The 20,532-nt window shown below is 39.5% G+C and overlaps 1 long non-coding RNA gene across 1 annotated transcript; it reads left to right on the top strand.

Moving 5' to 3' along the window:
• The first annotated feature begins 2,360 nt into the window (after positions 1 to 2,360).
• Positions 2,361 to 13,018, top strand: LOC124172908. Its single transcript, XR_006868320.1, has 4 exons — positions 2,361 to 2,463; positions 2,543 to 2,618; positions 2,696 to 2,873; positions 12,668 to 13,018. It is a non-coding gene; the product is annotated as an uncharacterized LOC124172908 (long non-coding RNA).
• Positions 13,019 to 20,532: the final 7,514 nt, after the last annotated feature.

Raw genomic sequence — 20,532 nt, 5'->3', positions numbered from 1 at the left:
AATATCTTAAATATCCATCCAGATGTTCTCAATAATCACTTTGTCAAAAGTGAACCGCAAATCTCCCTCGAACCTCATATCCCACCTCCAGCGAATCATAATCAGTTCTTCTTCTCACATGTCTCATCGTCCTCAGTTTTTAGCGCGTGCAAAAAAATCACCTCCAAAGGACATGATAAAATTCCCATTTCTTGCATTAAGAAGGCTCTACCTGTCATTTTGCCCTCGCTCCTAAATATAATAGATGCCTCACTTCAAACGGCACACTATCCTGCGACCTGGAAGCACTCCCTTATACACCCAATTGCTAAATGCCCCCAGCCCTCTACACCTGATGACTTCAGACCGATAGGAATTTTATGTGCTTTTGCCAAGATATTTGAGCGGATTGTATTTCAGCAATTAAGCTCATATACATCCACTGCTAACTTACTAAACCCCTTGCAGTCTGGCTTCCGTGGTCGACATAGCACTCAAACTGCACTCTTAAAAATTACCGAGGACATTCGTGAGGCAATGGACAAACGCCAGGTGACGATCTTAGTATTATTCGATTTCACCAAGGCTTTCGACTCCGTTTGCCATGAATTGCTCCTCCGCAAGCTGAGTACCCTAAATTTCTCAAAGAATGCTGTTGACTGGTTTAGATCTTACCTCAGCGGTCGCACTCAAGCAGTGGTGGTCAGTAGTAACCTACAGTCAAACTGGATCCCTAATCCCGTGGGGATGGTACAAGGCTCAGTTCTTAGCCCACTTCTTTTTTCTCTCTTTATAAACGACCTCCCTGATGTCCTCATGCATTGTGACTACCACCTTTACGCCGACGATTTTCAAATTTATCGTCATTCATCGCCGTCCAATATTATTAATTCAATCGCACTTATCAATGAGGACATCGAGAGAATTAACAGTTGGGCGCAGGCTAATCATTTGGTTCTCAATGACAAGAAAACAACAGCAATAATTATAGGGAGCAATTATTTCTTTTCCCAATTAGACCATGAAAATCTACCTAAAATAAGACTCGGTAGCCACAATATACCTTATGAGGAAACAGTAAAAAACCTTGGAGTCATATTCGATCGAACCCTTAGCTGGAAGCCTCAAACAAACTATGCGAGGCATAAAATTTTGGGATCACTACATCAACTTGTCAGAGCCAAAGAAATACTTACACACGACATACGAATTTCATTAGTTAAAACACTAGTCTTCCCTCACTTGGATTATTGCACAGCCATATTCACTAACCAAGACGACGCAAACGATAATAAACTCCAATTGGCCATGAATTCAGCTGTAAGGTTTATTTACGATTTAAAAAAATGGGACCATATCAGTAACTATTACAATCACCTCAACTGGCTTAAGTATAAAGAGCGTCGCACCCTTCACATAATAACTCTAGCCTTCAGTATCTTAACGACCGGTTACCCGCCATACTTGTATGAGAAATTCATTAGAAAATCTGAGGTTCATGATATACCTACCCGAAATCATAACATTGACCTCCATATTCCAAAACATCACACGCTACATATGAACAAATCATTCATAGTAACCGCCTCACAAATATGGAACTCTCTCCCAGCCCAAATAAGAAGCAGTACAAATGTCAATAGGTTCAAACACAGCACATATGGGTTTCTGAAGAATGCCTCCTTATCCCCAAGTTAAATTTCTTTTGTTTATATTCACTTTCTTATGTTCATATTTCTTGTTTATATTCACTTTCTTATGTTCATATTTCTTGTTTATATTCACTTTCTTATGCTCATATTTCTTGTTTATATTCACTTTCTTATGTTCATATTTCTTGTTTATATTCACTTTCTTATGTTCATATCTCTTGTTCATATTTCTTTTGTTTGTCACCTTTAATTTTGTAATTAGTGTGTTATATCGAAGTGCGATTATTTATTATTATTTTTTTTGTCGAAAATATTGTATTGTTTCTTTCATGTACTAGGCGATATGCACTGTTCACATTTGACTGTATATGTATATATATTTATTTACTTTTTCTTTTATTTATCTATCTCAATGTGAAATGTAGAAAGATGTACTTATATTTTCTTATGGGCCCCAGTGCCTACGAAAATAAACGATATTATTATTATTATTATTATTATTATTATATTTTGCGAGGCCTGTGATCGTCCTCATCGGGTCGAACGACCTCCGTAATATAAGTGTTCCTATTTCCACTTTTCCGTGAAAGAGAGCGTCAGCAGACTCCAACTCCTCTCTCATGGAGAATAATGTATTATTTTTCCCCCTTCATCCAGGATTGCTTATATCGCACCTTGAGAGCCGACATACATCACTTGATCATGAAGCTGCGGGTGTTAGCCCCTGGAGTAACCTTTCTTACTATACCTCCAGCGCCAGCTATGTGGAGTAATGTAATATACAGGAGGCACGTACTGGCGCTGGGACGGTGGCTACACCGGTACAACAGATGTAAGATATTACACAGTATTCGAATTCACGCATGCTGCCTGACGTTAACCGATTCTCTCATAACTGACTTCCTTTACAGGGGGATTCCGGGTCGTAGATATTACGACTCCTTTTCTTCTCTAGCACGGTGGGGTAGACGTAAGATTTTTTGAGAGGTTAGTATTTCATTCTCATATGCTTTTTCCAATGCCCACTTAAGGTTGTTTTCATTTCCTTTCCTTCTTCCGTACAGGTATATGGGTAAAGGTAATCGTCGCCGTCCCGACGGTGTCCACCTTAATCAGAGGGGGATGGAGGTGGTGATGGAATGCTTGCTTGCTTCTCTCATTACTGACTTCCCTTCCAGGGGGGGATTTAGACACACCTTTCCTTCTCCAGCACGGTGTGATGGATGGCAGCTTTTTCGAGAGGTGAGTGATCAATCTCATACATGCCGAAGGTTTGAAAAATGCAAATTTTAACCTGATTTTTACCTATTGTAGATAAAGTACGTATGAGAACAATATGTGAAAGAAAAAAGACAATGTATCTTTTGCCAATTTTTAATTACGAGGTGTTCTAAAAATGGAATACTAGAAAAATCCACTACTTTAAGGAACTCAATGGTAACTGGCAAAACGTTAGTTTCAGACAGTTATTAACTAACTCCATACCTTGGTTTGACAAGGTTCTAACTAACATTTTTGCAAAATTTGGTGTTTTCACTCAAGATAGCTAAGTTTATGTTTCTCTATGTGTTGCACCGGTTTTTATTCCTCTATGTAAAATAATAACAGATTTAGAACAGTGACAAAGTTCCAACAGCAAGGAGGAAAAAATAATATTTGGTGTGAAAAGGTTCTAACTGCATTTTACTTATTTTATTACTCATATAAACTTGTATAAAAATAAAATGAATAACATATTATCTTAAAGTAATAATTACTAGTGTATCTAGTGGATCACTAGTGTATGTGCCAACAATCAAAAATAAATTCCTAGTAATAATAGAAATAGAGCAGTTTAAAAATTTGACAAGGTTTTTCTCAAAACCAGCTGATGGTCAGTTAGAACCTTGTCAAACCAAGGTAGCGTACTATTAAGAGAGATATCCAGGTGAACACTTGACATGCAATTATAAATTGCATATTTTTACATTAAAAAGTGTTATTTTTGTGACATGGGACATAGCAAATTTGCTTTCCTTGCTTTCCTATCCTATGATTCAAGCTGTCATGATTTGAGTCAAGTTTAGGATTCATAGATGGTCTCCCTATCCCACCAGGCTCAGCAGTATTACCATATGTCTCTATATAGTGACAGACCACACGGCGACGGTATTCAAGAAGATCCATTGGCTTCACATCTTTTATTTTATGCAATTGCCAAGCATTTTGTAAAGCCAGCAGTAAAATAACGGAAGGCTAATGGAAGGAAGAGTATCATTTCTTTCCATGGATTAATTCTTGTTACTTGTCAATATTTTCATCAGCTCAGTCCACTCCTCCCATGTACACCCATGTCTCGTATAGCGTAAGGGATGCGTTCCTTGGGGTCTTTGCCCTATACAAATTTGCGTTATACAAAAGCATTTCAACATTGGGAAGATAGGGATGCGTTCCTGGTAGCATAGGTCTTGGGTATTGAATTTCCTCTAAAACATCTGTATTCCCATAAAAAGCCTTAGAAAATATTATTTATATATAATTTTTATAGTTTAAAACATCTTTAAAGATAGTATGCACACATTCAAAGACATTCATTCGCGTTTAAAGAAATTCTTACGTGCTTTTGAAATTCCCTCCTGTCCTGCGGGTGGACTAACATCTGCTGTCTCAGGGGATCGTAATGCGTTGCCGGCTGTTGACGATTTTTTAAAACAACTATTTTTTAACTCAGGCCCTTTTGTCGCTCATCGAAATGACAGGAAAATGCTACTTTGAATGCCATTTCATAGCTAGCGGAGTTTATGAATGATAAATCATTTTAATTTGAAGTCCTCCGAGTCATTTGCAGCTACGTGAAACAGTCTTTAAATGCCTTGAAACCTGACCCAGGTTTTCCTTCCCTGAAAATGAATTAACGAGATTGCATTCTTTTCCAAAATAAACCGTCTCGTTAACACAAAACACTAGTCGAGGGGGAAAGGAGTCACTCTCAATCACAGCTTGGAGTTCATCAGAAAATGTTGCGGTGACTGCGCTATCAACACTTGCAGATTCAACTGATATCGCGGCACTGAAAATACCTGCTTGCCGTTGAAATTCTGGAACCAACCGGAGCTTTCACTAAATGTCTCGGAACGATTACCACTCTTGTCTTTTTGTACTGATTCACTATGAACTTTCCATATGTGTAGACCGCTTGGTTGAAGTTGGCGGCTGAGGTCACTGATGTTTTAACTTCGTCTTTATTCAGAATAAGGCATCGTGCATTTAAACTTCCGCGCAATATCGCTTTGACGCTCTCCATTTTCAAAGCAATTGACCTCTTCCTATTCCTCTTCTAGGTTTATAGTTTTTCATGATAAATTCTTGATTTTTCTACACGCATTCTTATTTTTTGCCATATTCTCTTGGTTTTTACTCTGTATGGCTCCATCTATATCACCTTCCACTGCTGAACTGTATTTTGAGTCGCAGAAGGCCTACTTGCGGGGAGGGAACGAAGCCATTGTGTTTGAGACTCCATAGCGGACCCTTTTATGTGTTGATGCTATTCATGCGCCACTCGGACACCGCTCCATTTCTCCCCCGTGAATACCGATGACCTTTAGGCTTTAGCATAGACCCTCTACCTGGAAGTCAATCGCCCAATAACCTATGAGGGCAAACATACGTCTCAAACCATATTGCTGAAAAAAAAATCCATTTCCACTAGCCCCATGCTTAATTAACGATCTAAATTACTTATTATCATTCTGTTAAGTAGACCAGATAAATTACTCTGGACCCAATGACGAGTAATACTTTTGGCCATTGCACAGCAATGGATTTTGATTAATATATATGAAATGCGTAAAATGATAGAAATTTCGTGTGTACTTAAATGCAAGGTCACGTTTTATCACGAGAGCATTTAAGATTTTTGATTAGGCTACACTGCATTGCAATGTTTCCCCAAGGAATGAATTTGCGCTATACGAGACATGGGTGTACTGATTATAGACCTTGATTTAATTATGTTGATTCACCCAGGCCAGGATTTTGGCTGATTTCCAAAGCTGCATATTAAAGCCAGGAGAGATGAATTCAATGTATTTCTCGAAGCTTGGAGAAGAACTTAAAGCTTAGCAGTATGGTTATAACCAGTAATTATGAGTAATCTAAATGTGATGGGAATTGTTTATGCTAATTTGTAGCCTTGATCAATAATATTATACCATTTTCCCGAACTGAAGGCGGCTGGGTGGAAAATAGAAAGTAGCCAATGGGAAGCGCTGCCCCTTCCACCTCTCCCTTCCCCTCCATCCCCTTCCCTTTTCCCCTCCGCTCCCGTCCATCCGGTCGACCGGTGTTGCCAGCCTTGGGAGTAACGGTACTTTCGGGGGCAGCAGAACGAGCACTCGGCGATCTCCAAAGATTCGGCTTGGCAACACTGCCAGCTGGAGAGCGATGTGCACTCAACGGAGTTCGGAGAGAGACTGCGGGCTCTTGCACACTTTCTCCTGTCGCTCTTCTGTGATTGGCTAGAAGAGTGGGTGGGTTGCGAGCACGCTCAAGGTCAGCCGCCTTCAGTTCAGGAAAATGGTATACAAACTGATCAGCAATCGTTGCTCTCAACAATCAATTCAAATTTCCTCCTGGAATACGTTGATGCAAATGGCGCAAAGCAGTTTTTCGTGTTTTTCACTGTGTTCCACCAATTATAAAAATCTGCACAACATTAGGAATATACTTTGATGTAGGGGTAACAATATACATTTTTTTCGGCGTGTCAACTCTTTCATAAATTTTTAAATTTAATTTTGAATATTTCAAACTATTTAAAAGTTTTCAAACTCAAAATTTTGAAAAATAAAATCATGGTGGTAGAAAGTTTTTGTTTTTACTTTTTAAAATCAAGATAACAACATTAAAAAAATAAAAATTGGAGATATGGTCAAAAAAATGAAAACCGTTTTTCAATTTTTTTGGGGTTATAATCCATAGTTGTCCAAACTGAAATATAGGGGAAACACATTTGTGATGCAGTGTATATTTATTTTTTTCCAAACATCGGGGGGCACTTTTCGCCATTTTAACCGGCTAGACCCTTTGCTATTCGACCCATCTGTAGTTTTTTCATTATAATTCTCGAAAGTTATCCCAAAACCATGAGTAAATCGTATTTGTAATTATTTTACGACAAAATATTATTTCATCAAAAATAAATAAAATTTTGTCATTTTTCAATGCTCATAATTTTATATAGATATGTTTATACAAAACAAGTTGAATAATATGGAGGTTAGATGATAATCAAAGTTGATTAAAATGTTTGTATAGCCGGTTGCGTGTCACACTGAGAGAATCATATTTTATTACATTGCGAGGGCTTTTCTTCATAGGAGTTATTAATCGGATATTTATCAAACTTCACTACAAATCTACACTTGGAGTGTGGCTAACTGAGTAATGTATATCTTTGCATGTAAATCATTACAATGTCGCTCCTATAAAAATACTGGTAATGTTTAAAAATAAAAATTAAACATCTAACCTTAGCGACTCCAACATTTGTTCATGTGATGGTGCACTCTGATAATATGAAAGCTAGAGTTCTGTTTAACCCTTTCGCGCCGGACCTTGGTTCAGGGAAATTCTTCCTCAATACGAGCCTCTTGAAAGTTTTCTTTACTCCCTTGTACAAAGGGTTTTCGTGTCAACTGAAGGCAGTGGTTCCCTCCCTAACCATTTTTGGACCCGACTCAGAGGGCGCCGATCCCTTTCCTCGGCCTCTGTCCCAGACCCTAGTAGGATTAAAAGCCCCTTCCTGGCACGAGTTCGCTGTCAACTGGCTAAAATATTAATGCAAAATATATTCAAATATTTGTTGCTCGCACTGATTTTTTTACATTCAAAATGTATTTTGTGTTTTTTCTGAGCGTGCAGAAATTTTAAACGAAGTTCTAACGTTGATTTAGACGGATTTAATGTATTTACTAGTGCTTCTATAACTCCGTTGAGATTAACATAAGAATTTTGTTTGAAGTTTCCATGTGGTCAGCAAAAAAAAGATGAATTCATTTCTAGCATTGAATTTCAAAAGTAAGCTACAAATATTTTTTTTGAAAACACACTGAAAATAACAGTAGTTGACCGCGTGGAGAGGATAGGAAAGGGTCAACCTGAGCGGCCGAAGATGGGACTGGGCGAGCGCTAAGGCGGATCGTGAGGGGCGACGGCGTCCGTGGGTCTATTGTGTCCGTCACGGTCACTTTTTTTGACCTGTGCCGCACAGGTGTGGCATTCGTTGGTTAGGATAAGAAAATTCAGGACGCACTGGTGTGGCATCTGTTGCTTATGGAAGAAAATCCTCGCCGCACAGGTGAGGCATTCGGTGCGAAAGGGTTAAAATTTGTGACCGATCAGTAGAACATCCAGAATGTCATTCTTGGCATTGATTTTCAGTAAATGCAGAATGTACGTTTTTAGTTATTCTAAGTTATATACAATTAAGTGACCATGAGCACCTGAAGTGGAACTTGTGCCGGAAGGGAAGACTTGTGGGAAGTGCCGGAATGGGCCGAGATAAACAAGGACAATAGGAAACGGTCGGACCTTTCGCGCCTAGTGACCCAAATGGTGCTTGGGACTCACTTGGCATGCTTGACTGCAACGCCATGTAAACACAGCCTTTGGTCTTAAGCTTAGAAAAATTTACTTACTCTTACTCTTACTCCCAAGGCCATACATATCTTAGTAGATATTTGGCCGCACCAACAATCCTCTTCCATCTATCTCTATTTCCTGCGTCCTCCTCGGTCGCTCCTAATCGCTCCAGGTCTACCTTCACTTGGTCCCACCACCTTCGCCTTGGTCTTCCACTTGGCCTTCTTCCTTCAGGATTCCTCATTATAACTTGTTTTAAATGATTAGTGTCCTCTCTTCTCAAAATGTGCCCAGCCCATCTAATTCTTCTACATTTAAACTCGCACACTACATCTGGATCCTTGTATAGCTCTCTTAATTCTCTATTGTGTTTTCTCCTCCACTCTCCTCCTTCAGAGATTGGTCCATATATTTTCCTAAGGATCTTATTTTCAAAAACAATTAATTTTCTTTCTTCCTTTTTATCCAGTTTCCAAGTTTCACTTCCATATAACAGTACGGGTCTTATGATTGTTTTATATATTCTGGTTTTAGTAGTGTGTGATAGTAATTTTGAGGACATGAGTTTGTTGCAGGCGTAGAAGCATCTGTTAGCCAGATTTAGCCTGTTTTGTATTTCTATTGCTTCTTTGTTTTCTCTTGAAATAAAAACGCGTAAATACTTAAGGAGTCCACTTTTTCAAATTTGTGGTTGTCTATGTAGAGGATTTTGATTTCTAGAAAAATTTAAGCCGTGAAAACATGGACTTTGACCTTTAGTGTTGGAAAATTCAAGCTGTGAAAAGACAGCCTTCGCAGTGAAAGGGTTGACACTAAAAATCGTATTATACAATATTTATTGATGTGTCAAAGGACCAGTGATGATCAGGTAGATGGAATTGCAGCCGTTGTTGTCCAGGCATGTCACCTCAACAAAAAGCATTGAAGTAGATCATGCAAGTTGATGGGCGGGAGAGAGAGAAATGTTCTTGGTTGACGCCAAAAAAGAAAGTGCATTGGCTCGACCAGTCACTGCGTCATTTTGTGGCATGAGGGTATTGAGGATTGAGAGTTTCATGTGAAGTTCTAGTGTTGACATCAAAGCAAGTCCGTTTAGTCCCAAATCGATGTGCAATTCGAGACTCAAATGACCGATGGCGGCGCTGCTGTCAGTGACGTCAATTTCCAATATGGCCGCCAGAGTGATGGTAAAATCAAAACAATCATAAAGCATTGGCGTAAGGAGAGAACATAAACCATAATATCAAGAGCTAATAAGATAGAAATATTCTTTTAAAACCTTCGTACGGTGTATTTCTCGGCTTCTTTCGTCCGTAAGAAGATCTAGAACTGAAGAAAACTGCTTGACGACGTAACTAAAGGTGTTTATAATGTACCTAAACATTACGAGTCAAGTTTGATTCTTGACTTGCATTCATCCAAATCGTATTGCGTTACTTCGTAGCCATTTCTATGTAATACACTTCAAAAGAACTTAATAGTATTTCATATACAACCTGCCGCTTCAATACATGGAAACATAATCCATTTCAGGCAGTTTTCGTGTTATATTTGGGTGCCACAGCCGTCTGCTTCACTGATGTGGATTGCTGTGTTCACCTATTTATTATCATATTTCCGGATAAGAAATGAACTAAATGGTTATGTGATATGCTTTAACATTGGGAAATGAAATTGTTTGGTATGATTTAGAAATTTGAGGACGACTTAAAGATCTTTACTGTTGATTCACATCTTCGTTTATTCGCTGTTCTTAGTAAAATCATGGAGACTATATAGTTCTACTACTGCTGCTGAATTGACTACCGAATTGACACCAGGAATCCATCAAAATAAGCAAATAATGTTTACCATAATGCATATTTTACTAATTTACATCGTGATACGCTGTAAAAAATCGTTCTTTCAATGTACAGTAGGTTCATCCTCCTTGCTATTGATACTTAACGTGAATCTTGAGTTACTATACTCAGAAACTTTAGGTAAATCGTTCAATAGCACATCGCGCACAGAAGAAAAAAAAACATTTATCAGAATAACACGGGCAAATACCATCCCGCTCATAATAATGGAAATGTAAATATTGAGTATGTTATACTTAAAATCTCGAAAACCGCGATCACGGATATCGGATACTTTGATGCATTGGATATTTTTCTACTTTTGTTCAGCGTAACCTGACACATGAACGATTTTCAATTGAAATAAAACTATATTAATAGCTATAGCATGTAAAACCAACGTATCTCCATTAAAATCGTCCTAAACAAGAGCTTTCTGCTCCTACCTACGTGCGGGAACAACAGCCGTCGCCTCGCTTTTAAACAATTCAACTTGTGCTGCAGTTATTACAGGGTCGTAGAATTAAAGAATATTTAACCTCAAGTAACGGTAGTAATTGCTTTGGAACCAAAAAGTAGGTATCACCCCGTAACTACTCAATAAAACAGTGTAAAGGCCTCATATACACTATTCCTCATAGCACTGCTGCATCATGACCATCGTTCCTCTGTTTCGAGCGTTCTCCGCCAGGTGGTGTCTCCCTTGGCTGGTATTGCGAATAGAAAAATATACTAAATCCATTAGCATGAACGTTTGGACTAAGTTTGAAATTTCTAATTACCGATTTCGGATTGCTGCCGTGGTAAGTCTTCACCTTAACCACTTGTTGAATTCTTGTCTATCTCACTTGTTGAATTCGTAGTGGATTCATTACGAGCTTTGTCAGGCAAGGGAATGAAGTAGTCTTGTAGTGTCACTAAATCAAACTAATTTTAAACACTCAGCGGCATTATTTGCTGTGATATTGCATCGGATATTTTATATGTATGTTATGCTCGCTATCGCTGATCGAAAAGCTTCAGCATTAATTGTAAGACAATAATTGTTAATTGTAATATACTTCGACGGATCGGCCAACTTACGAGAGAAGGTAAATTGATGTTCTGGACATAGATGTATTATCTAGCAGGTGCTGCATAATTAATGTTGTATTAAACATTGCACATATCCCGCATACATTTCCCTTTAACGATGTTGTTTTAAAACTATTACAGGAGTTGGGAATGTAGTTCAAATTTCCCTCCCACTGGTATGATAGAAAATGCCGAAACTCGATTTCCAAACTGCGGCGAAAGTGGCACTGCTGCATTTGTTGCAATACTTATGAATCCGACTGTACATGCTAATGTGAAACACGAACACTTCATTCACTTGACTGTGGAAGAAGGGGATCTTTGTCCTGAGTAAGGTCCCAGCCTTAGGATGGATGTGAACCTCTGCCTTCTGTCGGTGCAAGAAAGCTTCTTAAAAGGGAGTGCATAAAATTTTGAAGAGATTCTTAGAGTGGTAAATTTTCCCTACATTAGGTTCCAGCACTAACTGGTTGAATTAGCCAGTTCTTCCTTAAACGTATGCTTTCTAGCTCCGCATACGAAACTAGGGGTGTTGCATATCGTCAGGATATCAAGGATGAGCTGGATATTAGGTTTGTGGAAAAGTTGTTTTATTTAAAGTGGCTCATTACCTGTATGTACAGACATCAGAATTTCAAGTGCATTATTTTTAAATTGGAAATGATATCCTCTGTTGCTGTAGCTATGAAGATTATATATCTGCAAAATATCAGGCTGAATTCAGAAACAAACAGTTATGAAGAATAATTTCTTGCAATTGGAGGGTAGTGAGTATTTGTTTGTATGTACTATGTAAGGGGAAGGGTCATATTAGTGTGATCATGCCCATACGAGCACAGTAAGTTGCCATTAATTAAGATAAATTAAGATAATATGCCCCATAACATATTTTTATAACAAAAAGTTGCATTTTAATATCGTAGGTTGCATAAAAAACAGTTGGTATTGGATCTATGTCACCTACCTCAACAATGTCAGGCATGACTGGTGCAGAATTGGCTGAAAAAAAACATTTAAATCACAACATTTATCACCAAAGCAGCATAGAAAGAGGTTATGTGTTGTGGGTGTCCTACGCTAGGCACAAATGGCCCTGGCATCACTGCAGGATGTCAACTTATAGGATCAAAATTTTTTCTGTTCATATGGTTCCTTGAGTTACATTTTTCCATATGTCAAATTTTGAATTACCAAAAAAGTGGTTTGATGACCGGCCCCTACTGCACAAATCAGTGCCATCTCTAGGCAGTGGCTAGAAGTGGTCAGTGGTTGTGTAGTGAAATCAGTGTCAGCTGTGAAATAACCTCTGGGATCTTAACTTGTTCGAACTGTGGTATACCTACATTAGAAAAATATTAAATATCCTAATATGCTTAATGGGTATCATCATTTTTTTGCCATCCTCTTTTGGCCATGCCATATTTAAGGAAATAGTTTTTAGTTGATCCAGCTTGTTTGTCTAATTATTGTCTTGCATTATTTACTTCGATGTTTCAGCTGGATTTCCTGAGATTCGTGAAAGGCAGAGCAGGGGCTAACTAGGATAACAGGAAGTCTCTTCCATCTGTCTATCCAAACAGTGTTCGAATACACGGCAGAGAGGTGTGCCTGTAAAATTTCCTGAGGCTCAACTCGAGGCTGTGAAGTGACGTATGGATGTTAACCCAGAAGTGCAGAGGAAGAAGGCATTCATCTCAATCCATGGGCAGCAGAGACTGGCTGTAATGATAATGAAGCATTCCTGCCCTGCCTGCATACAACTTATCATCAAGAGAGGAATCCCATGGTGTGCATATCTCGACTTCACTGCTGTCCTACCTCATTGTTTGGTAGAATAGGAGAGCAATGTCTGTGAAAGAAAATAAAGTGGTCTTAATTTGAACTCTTTTAAACAAACCACCCCAAAAGATGAAACAACCATTGGCTTATTTTGCTGATAAAGTGTTTATTGATTGTAATAAATAAAGAAATCTCACCTTCATGTCTGCTTCTTAAAATACCCCATATTAAAACTGTGCTACAATACTTCCATCTATGTGAGCAATTTTCTTTTACAGGATGACTTCTACCAAGGGAGTGGTGATACAACTGAAGGCAAGTAAAGGTGAAGATATAAGTAACTATTTTATGTGTCATGCCATGTTTGCTGGTAACGTGGTTATTCCTTAACAATCTGCACATGATCCTGACTAACATGCATTCAAAGTGCATCACCTTACATTGGAAAAGAATTAATGCAAGTCATGTGATCGATATTGCTATCAGTTGTACCTACCATGTGTATTGTGAATTAGTCAGTTAAAAGTATTTCTATGCTATGAGGTTCCACAAATGACTACCTTAGTTGCTTTTAAATGACCTTGAGAATAAAATGGTATCACTTTTCTTTGGGTGAGCATTTATGAAGCAGTAATTGTTTAAGAAAAAATTCCCTGCGGATTGGGGATTTTAGAATACCTCCGCAGTATCCCTGCTTGTCGTAAGAGGCGACTAAAAGGGTTTGCAATAACTAAAACTATTTTATTGACTGCTTCTTTGTTATTAAAATTTGAAATTGTCACAAAAACTTCAGGAAGTACAAAGTTACTCAATGCAGACCTTTGCCGATGCAGAACTTTCACTTATAATCGGCCAAGTCTTATCTCCTTTTTAAAGCTGTTGCAAGCCTTATTTAGCAATATTTGAATTTTTTATTTGTCAGAGTAAGGTAGTTTAAGAACTTGGGCCAGTTCATCATACGCATAAGTTGCAGAATGGTTGGGTTCATTAATGGGTAGCAATCATTTAAGATGGTAATGTTGACCTTTACAATGCCTTTTAATTGTATTTTCGCAGTTGAAGACCTGGGTAGAATTATTGTTAATAGATATCAAGGTAATTAGTTTTCATTGTTGTTGGTAGCATGCAAGGTTTGAGCTGTTTAGGGAAGCATTCCCTGCGGATGGGGGATTTGAGAATACCTCCGCAGTATCCCTGCTTGTCGTAAGAGGCGACTTAAAGGGTTGCAATCGCTATAATTCTGAAATATTCTAATTCCTAGTAGTGATTACTTGGAACTAATGAATTTGGAACACGAAAGCACCCGGTAATGCAAAATGCATTACCAATCTCGGTGCAGGCCCATGCCATGTTTAATTCATCACAATCGTTCGAGTATTTTTCAAAGCTGTAAGAACCCTTGCTTAGCTATATTGTGTGATTGAACTTTGGATTTTCTAAGAGATAGGGGTAACATGTAATCGCTTGTAGTAGCGTGTTCTATACGTGGGATACGGAGTGGTTCAGTTCACGTTGGACAGTGGTCGGATTTCATGGGGGTTGTTGGTGCATGTTCTTGGGTAGTGGAGTGCTGATGAAACTTCTCCGGATGGAAATCTAAAGGGAACGAGTTTTACCACAGTACAAGATGGCATAAGAGACTAATAAGGTGAAGTGAGTGGGTGCAGTGCTTTAAAGATGGACACTTTAGCTATGGCTTTACTGCTGCTGAGTGGCACAACATTGGCTCTGTGCTGTGGTTTGAGACACTGTTGATATATGGGAAGCCTTACTCACTTGACTAGGTACTGGGGTATATAGTTGAGGCAAGCACATAGTACAGAGTAGTACAAGCACATAGTTAAGAGTTACAGAATTGACAGATGTCTTGTTGTCAGTGACTCATTGCAATATCTTTATCTGAATCGATCCAAGCATTTAGATGTTTTCAGAAGTAATCCTCCTTTTCCTATGATGATAGAATTTCAACACATAACCATGAAAGGCTATATTTAACCAAAAAAATGTACATAAAGAGACTCCGCTCAAAATTACATATGCTAGACATCTAGTTGATTTTATAATATCTAGTTTGAACAGTGCTGGATAGTAATGGCTTAGGGAAGCATTCCCTGTGGATAGGGAATATGAGAATGATTCCATAGTATCCCTGCTTGCCGTACAATACGACTAAAAGGGTAACAGCACAATAGTGAGGGTGGCCATTGAAGCGGTTCAATTATAAGTTGATCCCACGTAAGACACTGCCTCCAAAAGGTGCCTGACACTCAAAGGTGGTACTGCCTTAAAGGTGCCTTTTTTAAGGCAAGGCACTGCCTTCATAAAGAACATATAAGGTGCCTATCATCTTCAAGCTTACATGCGACTTGTGAAGGCATCTCAAAAAGGCTAATTGAAGGCACAAGTAAAAATTTTACTTTTACAGTGCCTTTAAAGTTGTACTATGGAATTGAAATTATAAACCAATTTCCAGTACAAATATCGGCTACACCAGTTACAATTTTTCCAATTTATATAAATACAGGGTTCTCAAGCATAACATTAACATTAGTGGGTAGGAAAGGAAAGTCACCCTGCGGATAGGAAATCTAAGAATGCTTCAATAGTATCCCTGCTTGTCGTACAAAGCGGCTTAGGGTGCCTTCATAGGTCGGCGTGGCGTACTTGGGGGCGGAGCTAACTCGTATCGGTAACTTCCCTTCACAAATGATAGGAAAAAAGCACTTGCTCCGAAAACTCGGCCTGGGGGCATATCATATCATGATTTCGAGCCAAACGCACAATACAGATGTTGTTTTGTGTATTTTTATGCAATTTCATTTCTTTAAATATTCTACTTAACTATAAGTATCATTTGAAGTTAATAAGCGATCATAAAGTCAATAATAATGCATGTAGTGATGGCCCTTTCCTATGTGTTATTATGATCTTTAAATTATATTTCCTTACTCGGAATATTCGAAAAATTACTAAATACATACACTCGGTGAACATGAGTAACGTGGAATGTTATCAGGAATATTTATTAATGATAACAGTTGCTCAAACAGATTGTCCTAGTCGTGTTATCTAAATTGCTCCGAGTACATCACGACGCAAAATTATTATGTATAAATTGGAATTTAAACGACCGAAGTCACCAACTAGGAGTTCTCACACTGTATTAGCTTGTGATACCATTGTTGGATGCGGCGGACCATTTGGGTTTGGAACCTCTTCCCACAAATTGAGCAGGAATAAAAATTCATATTTTTTGGAAAATAACCGTGGAGTAATTAATCGTAAAGAATAAAAATTACTTGATTTTTCTCAGGAAATTTTTTTTAATCAATTAGAGAAAAGTTATGTAATCGGACGGAATCGTATCGTGATTTTTACATATATTATTAAGTCATGTATGAGCTCAAAGATTGTAAAAGAAATCATCTGCCACCGAGTAGCAAAAGAGGTGTTACGATGATAGAATTATTATTCATAACAGGCGAAAAGGTGATTCATCCGGCCGCTGTGGCCGCATGGAAACGGCTAAACTATTGCGTAAGGACTAGAAGGGTTGATATTTATGGCACTACGATGCGTTTGCTCGCAATCTCTAACTTGAGTTAAGTATCCTTAGGATAAGATACAGGCATCCCCCGAGTTACGTAAGAGATGCGTTCCGGCAGACTATGCGTAAGTCGAACCTTTGCGTTGGCGCTTCAGAGATTGCTGTATAACAAGTTGTATCGTACAGGAATGAGCGCAACCACAAACGCCACCACATCCATCGCTAGAACTGCAAATTTTCACGTTGATTGCTGACTTGGGATTTATAAGCGATTTTTCTACCGAAATTTATGACATTTCCTTCGAGGAATGACAAAAATGGGTCACTTTATTATTTTTAACACGTAAAAAACTCTATTACTATTCGATATTTTTTCTACCATAGGTTGTACGAGCGAATATCTACTTCTTCGCGCTCGCATTTGAAATACGGTTATCGCTTACGTAAGTACGGATTTACGTAAGTCGAGTCATACGTAACTTGGGGGATGCCTGTATATCGGAATCAAGAACAACATACATTCCCTGTATAATTTTCTTCCTGTTGTTATGCATTAAAGCTTTGCATTTTAAATTTTTCGAGTGCGCAAGATAATCTAGAAAACTTAAATAAATGCAGTACCTCCGTTAAAATTTGATCAGTGAGTTGATCAAAATGAACGCGTTATTTCTCATTAAATCTGCGAATCGATTAATCGTGTCATTCTTCGGTAAACCTCCTTCTCATTTTAACACATAAAAAGTCGACGTTTGTCGTTCTTCGGGCTATTTTGCATAATGACTTTTTAATTTCTTGGATATTATTTCTGCTTTTTTAATGGTTGTTGTTTTTTAATTTTTACGGTCTATAATGCACTTCGACGTTAGTTAAAACTGGCGCACATCCAAAATCGCATTTAATGGTTTTCTCTTTCCTGTACATATGCAGAGCTTTCAACAATGATACTCGATTCCTTTCATGGAAACAAAATAATGCATTTCTAAACTAAAAAAAATCATTTCTTAGGCTATTAATCATTATTCCTAACATTTGTAGAACGTAACGAGCAATACAACAAAATTTTATGTATTTTTCATTTATTCTGAACTTTCCGAGTGACTTATACAGTGGAACGTGGTTATAACGTCATCAAAGGGACCAGAAGATTTTTAACGTTATATCCGAATGACGGTATAAAAAATCACCCTTAAACCTGAGGGAAAGGACGAAGTAAAAACGCAAATGTTCTGCTATATACAACACTGTTTACTGTGATGTGACTTATAATCTACCGTAACTAACGAAACAAACACCCCGCACGGGGGGAGGAGAGTTATCTCTTCCTTTGGGGAGCCGCGCCCCCACGGACCCGAGCCCACCGAGGAGAAAAGCTCGTTAAAAAACCCCGTCGCTCGCTTGGATAGTGTCCAGACAGCATGTGACTCTGCTGCTCTGAGTAGCCGTAAGATCTGGCGTCCAGAATCACCCACGTGTTTGCCGTGCGTGGAGACCCGTACGTGGGGGAGAAGGGGATCCTGGTGGGTGAGTTCTCCGGCACCCAGCTGGGCGTCGGATACCCGGTATGGGCCGGAGTTCAACACCCCACTTCGGCCCTGGATTCCCCGCAAAACGGGCGGCCGAGAAGAGCCCAGCTCGGTCAATCGGCTCCTGGCGGCTGGGGAGCTTGGCGGCTCCTTCCGAGCGTACGCCAGGACGGGTTAGTGCTGGAGATATGGGGGTCTCCGTAGGGCGGCTGAAGGCGTGTGGGTTCGGAGGGCCCCCGCGCTGGAGGTTCTAACCCGAAAGAGACCCCCTTTCGAAGGTTCCTATGTCCCTTGGGTAGCCCTGGCGACCACACCGAATCTCGGTGTGGCGTCCCGAATGTGTGGCTCCGTGGTGGGTGGGGAGCCCAGGGGATGAAATATAACGTAGCATGGAGTCTGAAATTCTTCCTCCACCAAAGAGATCCCGCCCGGACACGGGCGGAGGAGAACAGTTATTCGAAAGAGCAAAACGGTTTCTGTCATTGAAATGCTCCAAGGACGGCGAAAATTTGAAAAAGGTTTCTCCCTTCTTCATTAAAAAAGCACTTCAAGCCATCATTCCAGGAGAGCCAAACTCAGTAAAGAAACTTAGAGATGGTTCCCTATTAATCGAAACAGCCAATAACGTACAAGCCGAAAAATTGTTAAAAGTAGAAAAGTTGCACGATATACCAATCAATGTCGAGATCCACCGTACTCTAAATACATCTAGGGGTGTGATAAGCCACTACGACCTACTATATGTCGAACCAGACGAAATTAAGAAGGAGATGGCTTCCCAGGGTGTCATTGATTGTCGACGACTTACAACGAAGCGTAACGGTGAAGTGATTAATACTACCTCGGTAATCCTCACGTTCGGTTTGGATAAAATCCCGAGCAAAGTCTACCTAGGCTATGAATCGGTACCTGTGAGACCTTTCTTTCCCAACCCGATGCGTTGCTTTCAATGCCAAAAATTCGGCCACATCGCACCGCGATGTGAGGGCAAGAACACCTGCCCGCGCTGTGGCAAGGACAAGCATGACGGTGAGAAATGTTCATCGGAGCCTTACTGCGTCAACTGCGAGGGCACGCATCCATCGTACTCCCGAGATTGTCCCGTCATGAAAGATGAAAGGAGGATAATGGAAATAAAGACCCTGGAAAGAATCCCCTACTCCGAGGCACGAATGAAATACCGGTCACAGATGGCCCCAACATTTTCAAAATCGTATTCGCAAATAGTCGCAACCACCACTAAAAAAACTACATGTACCATCTCTACTCAGACTTATAATGATTTTCGCATTGAGAGCACGAAGATGCCCACACGAGAACAAAAAAAAACAGAAAAGCAAATTAATAAAGTCACAGACAGGAAAAGTCATTCTAAGGCGGTTTCCCCTAAGAAAAACCCAAAATCTACTTCTGAGGATGCTGGGAATAAGCGGGATAAAACACCCCCACCCACATCCTCTAAAGATGCACAATATGATGCCATGGAAGAAGACCTCTGTGTCTCGGACACAGAAGTGTTCCAGGCCAGGATAAAGCAGAGGAAACAGCGGTTAAAACGTTGATCCTCCGCTCACTGTGTACATACGTACATTTCCAGATTTTAACCTATTTATTTATTTATTTTAACAATTTAAACCATGAATTTTATTCTACAATGGAATATGAATGGTTTTTATAGGCACAAGGAGGAGCTGGTTGTTTTAATTAGAGACTATAACCCCGTCTGCATATGCCTGCAAGAGACGCATTTTAAGCTGACAGACAAGACCGTTTTAAAAGGTTTTAAATTTTTTAGACTTGACGACACCAGTGGTCAGCGAGCCCAGGGTGGAGTGGCAATTGCTATTCGGGAGGCCCTATACACCTCACGAGTGCAATTGGACACTCCGCTGCAGGCAATTGCAGTGACAGTACACGCACCCGAGGCAATTACTCTCTGCAACGTATATCTGCCGGAAGGTGCACCTGTGAGTCGAGTTAATTTAGAATCCCTCGTTCGTCAGTTACCTCGGCCCTATGTTTTAATGGGTGACTTCAACGCACACGACACCCTATGGGGTAGCTCAAGAACTCAGTGCAATCAAAGGGGACACATAGTCACAAATTTTATCAATGACCTTAATTTGTTTTTACTAAACACCGGTGAAAAAACTCGATTCAACAGCTTCAACGGTACCTTCTCGTGTATCGACTTAAGTATTACGACAGGTGGCCTAATGCCTAGGCTTGAGTGGTCCGTACATAAAGATTTATGCGGTAGCGACCACTACCCTATTTTAATAACTAAAGGTGGCGGTTTTATCCACCGTCCGACTCAACCAAGCAATTGGGTTGTCCGCAAGGCCAATTGGTCTCTTTTTAAAAGAAATTTTTATTTTAACCACGACGACAATGTGAATGGTGTGGGGAACATAAAAGTACTCACAGATAACATTCTAGAAGCCGCAAATTCCACCGTACCCCGTTCTAAATGCAAATCTCACAGGCCCACAGTTCCTTGGTGGAACGAGGAG

Source organism: Ischnura elegans (genome assembly GCF_921293095.1).
Source record: "Ischnura elegans chromosome 13 unlocalized genomic scaffold, ioIscEleg1.1 SUPER_13_unloc_3, whole genome shotgun sequence".
NCBI classification, from domain to species: Eukaryota; Metazoa; Arthropoda; class Insecta; order Odonata; family Coenagrionidae; genus Ischnura; species Ischnura elegans.
This window is presented reverse-complemented; position numbering and strand designations above follow the sequence as displayed.